This window comes from Schistosoma mansoni (assembly GCF_000237925.1).
Source record: "Schistosoma mansoni, WGS project CABG00000000 data, supercontig 0134, strain Puerto Rico, whole genome shotgun sequence".
Taxonomy (NCBI): Eukaryota; Metazoa; Platyhelminthes; class Trematoda; order Strigeidida; family Schistosomatidae; genus Schistosoma; species Schistosoma mansoni.
The window spans coordinates 424,062-429,872 of NW_017386038.1; the positions used below are offsets into that span (position 1 = coordinate 424,062).

The following is a 5,811-nucleotide window of genomic DNA, read 5'->3' on the forward strand; positions in this document are numbered from 1 at the left end:
ATCCACGATTCCTGATGTGGAACTCGACTCAGGACTTTTCGACCTCAAGGAGTCCCACAACAGAACGAAACGGCCGTCCAGTGCTTCCAGTTTTTCCATGGTGATCTAGCTTCAATTGACTCACGCTTTCAAATATGAAAATACTAAATCTCCACAAAACCCCTTCTGATAATAATATTAGTTATATACTACTCATTTTAAGCTGTCCTGTATGAATATTTGAATATACTCTTATAATTTATAAAGATTCATTGGGTCTTAACTAATTAAGATGTAATTATTTCGTGAACGATAAGTTCAATTAAAATTCTACCGATTAAGATGATTGTGTGGTGTGGTCTACTTATATCTATATAAGTAGTATATAGCGATATTCAGACACAGAATATATTTTGGCAGAAGACCGATAAGGAAAGAACTGAAAATGAAGCACAATTAGTAGGAAAATGCATGAACAATGAAATCAGTGAAGACAGACTAATATTTGCAGAAAGAACAGTTTAGATTGAGACAATTGATTGTAATTTTGCAAATTAAATGTTCACTACTGTATGGTTATCAGAATTTAGTGAGATTGTCTGTAATTTGTGCTTAAATACATTCGATTGTCCCCACTCGTGTTCTTCTTCACGACAATGATAATTATTGAGATTAACATCTGATCTAAATTAAATAACCATTTAAAACCTAGAAGAACTAGACAAATGTTCTATTTTATTATGGTATCCACCGAAGACAGTGGAGGAAGGTCTTGTGATAAAGCAAATTGATTAAAGTGAAGCTTATTTATCGTTTAATGTCAGTTCAATAGTCTAAAGGTTAAATGTCCATATACGGAATCAAAAATACCGGATTTGAATTGTGTTAGAGAACTTGTGGATCCGCATCCACATGAAAAGTTTCATATCATAATAAAATGGCTAACCAATGTTTCCAGATTTTCAGTGGTTTTCCGTCTTAGATCTTTTAATGATCTCATTAAAATAAAACAATCTTCACAATAACCACATTGATGGGTAACACGTTGAAAAGTCAAGGTCTTCTAACCTTCATTAGTAAGATCGACTATCTATCATGATTTATTATAGATTATATCAAGCTATCTAATAATGAGAAATAGTTTACAATTGATTGATAATTGGGTGGTGATCAATGTCATATATTTTATGTGCTGGGCAACACGCGATCGATTTCGTCAGGGAATATCAGTTCCCTCAAGATTATAGGTACACCGTGCTAACGAGTGTCAAGTAGCACGAAACCTGGGTCCAGTGTTTCATGTTGACTGCCTCTAACCACAAACTTAACGAGAAATGGTACACTTTTGTCGGGAAGAAGGTTGTCTCTGAATACTGTCTTTTTATCAGAATATAATGTTGATATTTATATTTTCATACTATACACTAATTGTAATAATGTATACATATCCCAATCATTGTGACTTTTGGATTGAAGTATACCTACATCAATCAGTTGAGTGGAACTCATCGCAATACGTCAACTTCATTGACTATGAGAAGGCGTTTGACAGCGTGGACAGGAGAACATTATGGAAACTTCTTCGACACTATGGAGTTCCTGAAAAGATTGTCAATATTATCCAAAACTCATACGATGGACTACAGTGCAAAGTGGTGCATGGAGGACAGCTGACAGATACATTTTCAGTAGGGACCGAGGTCAGACAAGGCTGTCTACTCAACATTCACTGGCCAGATACTATCAGCAACAGCGTTTTATGGGAGAGGATAAACCAGCTTCCAGCTGAAAAGGAAATTAGGAAAAGACGTTGAAAGTGGACAGGACATACAATAAGAAAATCGCCAATGTGCATTACAAGGCAAGCCCCAACTTGAAACCTGGAAGGGAAGCGGAAAAGAGGAAGGCCAAAAAACATACTACGCCGGGAAATAGAAGCAGATATGAAAAGAATGAATAACAACTGGAAGGAACTGGAAATGATTGCTCTGGATAGAGTTGGATGGAGAATACTGGTGAGCGGCCTATGCTCCTCGACGAGGGGTAACAGGCGTAAGTAACTAAGTAATACCTACATAACCATGTCAGATTAAAAACTGTATACATGCATTAATATCATTTACTTAGGCTTATTGAAAACTAGGATTAGTTTTCTTATCAAATAACCTATAAGACAAGTCAATTAAATAGGGATCAGTTAATATTTACATCAGACACACTATTGCTTCATTTAAATGCATTTAAGAACTGATCAGATAGGCAATCGATGACTGAAATCGATTAGAGGAATATTTTAGACGGTTTTTTTTGTTGTTAGTTGCTGTGTGGATAAAAATAAATTATAATGACAATTTTGAGTAATTTATTACCCGATTGAAAAACTCTGGTAAGTTATGAAAGAATTAGTAATAAATAACGGTAGAATAGAGGGTTTTAATGTGATAAATGAGTCCCTTATAATGTTAAATTATTCATTATTATATCAGAAGGGGTTTTTCTGCAGATTTAGTATTTTCCTAGTTGAAAGCGTGAGTCAATTGAAGCTAGACTACAAGGGAAAACCTGAAAGCACTTGACGACCGTTTCGTCTTATCACGGGACTCCTCAGCAGTGCGCATCAACGACCTTGCCTCACGAGATTCGAACCCAGGACCTATCAGTCTCGCGCCAGAGCACTTGACCGATAGACCAGTAAGCCGGCATCCGATTGTGGTAATGTCTAACTTCAATCAATCCACGAGGTTGAGCAACCGCTCACCAATTGTCTTCAGTGAACTCCTCTGGTCACTGCTTCTCACTAGAACTCCTGGATTTACCTCTTGAAGTCAGATCATTATTGTAATGGAAAAATAAAAGGTTAACACATCAGGAATTGGGCTAATATTGTGACTTAGAATTAAGAATTAGGTCAACAGGATATTCAATACCAACTGCATTGCCACCATTTTGTTTGTAAACTTAGGGTTAAGATGAAAAATTCAGACGTTAGAATAGGAAAATACTATTTAGAAAAGTTTTGTGGAGATTTAGTATTTTCATAGTTGAAAGCGTGAGTCAATTGAAGCTGGACCACCAAGGAAAACCTGGAAGCACTAGACGATCGTTTCGTCCTATTGTGGGACAAAAACACCATCGGATGCCGGCTCAGTGGTCTATCGGTTAAGTGCTCGCACCGAGACTGGTAGGTCCTGGGTTTGAATCTCGAGAGGCGAGGTCGTGGTTGCACACTGCTGAGGAGTCCCACAATGGGAAGAAACTGCCGTAAAGCAGTGCTTCCAGGTTTTCCCTGGTGGTTTGGCTTCAACTGATTCACGCTTTCAACTATGAAAATACTATTTAGCTACACCAATACTCATGACTATTCATTGAGTTACATGAGGCACTTTACGTAAAATCTGTACGAAAAGTAGGTATTCCATGTGGTCTAGTCTAAGATTCATGTGATGTCCACAGGTTAGTGCTTACTTACTTACGCCTGTTATCCCCTATGGGGCATAGGCCGCCGATCAGCATTCTCCAATATCACAGATTAGTAGCATTACCAATATTTTTCATCCATTTCAAGCAGTTTAGCAACTAAATATTTCCAATTTTTATCTTGTTAATTCCAACATACAATATTTCTAGCACTTTGGTTTCAACTCACATAAAAATATAAGAGAGTCTACCATTATTGTGATTGGTTGAATCAGGGCCATCAGTACGGTACACTTTCATTACAATATCTATTAACAATCTCGAAAAAATCCATTGATCCTCATCAGAAGTGGATCCCGCTCGCGAGGGTCGAACCCAGGGCTTCCGGTTTTGCGAGCGAACACTCAATCTCTAGACCGCTGAATCAGCGTTCAACGGTGGATTCGAATCCCGCGTGCGGGGTCGTGGATGCCAACTGCTAAGGAGTCCCATGCTAGGAAGAAACGGCCATTAAATGCTTTCACGTCTTCAATGGTGAACTAGTTTACATCGACTCATAAATTCAACTAATGAATTACTACAATCTCCACAAAACTGTTTCTGATTATGATAGCATAATTAACTGTTCAAATGACTATTATGGAAATGAATTCAGGAAAATTATCTGAACACATGATTTAAGCAAATTAAAAAAACGACCAAGCAACTAAATATCCTGATATCTGGGGATTTCGGTGATATTTTGCGTGATCTAATCGACTTACGCCGGCAACCCCTCGTGGAGGAGCATAAGCTGTTCACCCACACTCTTCATCCAACCCAGTTATTTCCAGTTGTTATTCATCCTTTTCATGTCTGCTTCCAATTCCAAATACAGTGTTCATATGCCTCCTAAATTTCGGTTTCCATTCAGCATTCCACGTTATATTGCTTCCCTTGGGATGCAGTTTGATGACTCCGGTAATGTATGTCCTATCCACTTCCAACATCATTTCCTAATTTCCTCTTCAAATGAAAGCTGATTTGTCTTCTAATCGAAGTTTGAAATAAATTCACTTTTCACTGACAACGAATTTTCATTAAATCAATGTATTTCAAAATCTGTAATATAAAGTTTAACACACTCAGTTCATCATAATTGATTGATCACTGGGTGTTGATCAATCAATTGTGATCGCATCTCAGTCCTACAATAGGTCGGTTGCGGCCCGAATAGCTCAGTGGTAACGTTTCTGACTATAAAGCTGGGTGACACGGGATCGAATCCGTCAGGAAGCACCAGTCCCCTCAAGATTATAGGTACACCATGCTGACGAGTGACAAGTAGCGCGAAACCCAGGTCAAGGTCTCCTGTTGACCACCTCCAGCCACCATCTTAAACTCAGTTCATATTCACTTTAAATAGGCTGAATAGATGGATTATTTAATTGTATAACCTTTGTATGTAGATGGTAATATTCCATTCATCATCACAAATAGTTGTATTCTTACTGAATGACTTACTAATGTTACGCTTCAAATAATCATAATTACCTTGCTTCAAGTGTATAGTTTATTCAGATGAACAATATTAATATATACTATGAAAAACACTTTATATTAATAAGGAAAGATGGACAGTGACTAGCAGTGGAATCCAGGACGCACGTTTCATCCTATTTGGGACTCGTCAGTTGGATGTACCTGCATCTCAAAGTTGATGTTCACTCTGGGACTCGAACCCAGTACCTTTCGTTCCAAACGCCATCGCGTTATCCACTCAGCTACTGAATCCTGATAGCCACTTGCTTGTGCGAGCTAGGAAGCTATTCAGAGTGAAAATCAGTCAGTCAATAAGAAAGAGTTTTTTGTACTGTTCCTATGATAAGAATGTTTCTTCTACATGTTGAATTCTACCATTATCCTCATTAAAAATGTTACATAACATATACCCTAAAGTTAAATCATTAGAATTTGATTTACATGTAGGTCTTCCTTTTTTACTTCGTCTAAAATCACCGTTACATATGTATTCACTTTTGTTACTATTCATAATGAGCTATGTATTACAATTTAATGAGAAACTATTTCTCATTAGGTTAGTAACAAAATTTTGATATAATGAGTTTTAACATCAAATTATAATTATATATAGGGAAAGAAGGATAGTGGATAATCGTAAGTATATGCTGATAATTCTTTCCCCTAATCAAATGTTCAGTATTAAATAATGATCATAATTAAAGTGCCCCCATATGCTCTGGTACGGCCGAAGGTTGGGAGAGTCCGCTCTCCCTCTCTAAATGCTCTCATATAGTCACGTTCATATAATCACTGACAAGGAAGTAATAGTTACTGCCTTCTTGCGACATCCAGGTTGTTTACGAAATTGAGAGGACGAAAAGCGAATGTTCGGTGTTTTTACCGGATTTGTAG

At 37.3% G+C, this 5,811-nt stretch overlaps 1 non-coding gene across 1 annotated transcript; it reads right to left on the reverse strand.

Moving 5' to 3' along the window:
- Positions 1-5,097: 5,097 nt before the first annotated feature.
- Positions 5,098-5,169, reverse strand: Smp_tRNA_01630_Pseudo_TGG.1.1. The gene has a single exon. It is a non-coding gene (tRNA).
- Positions 5,170-5,811: the final 642 nt, after the last annotated feature.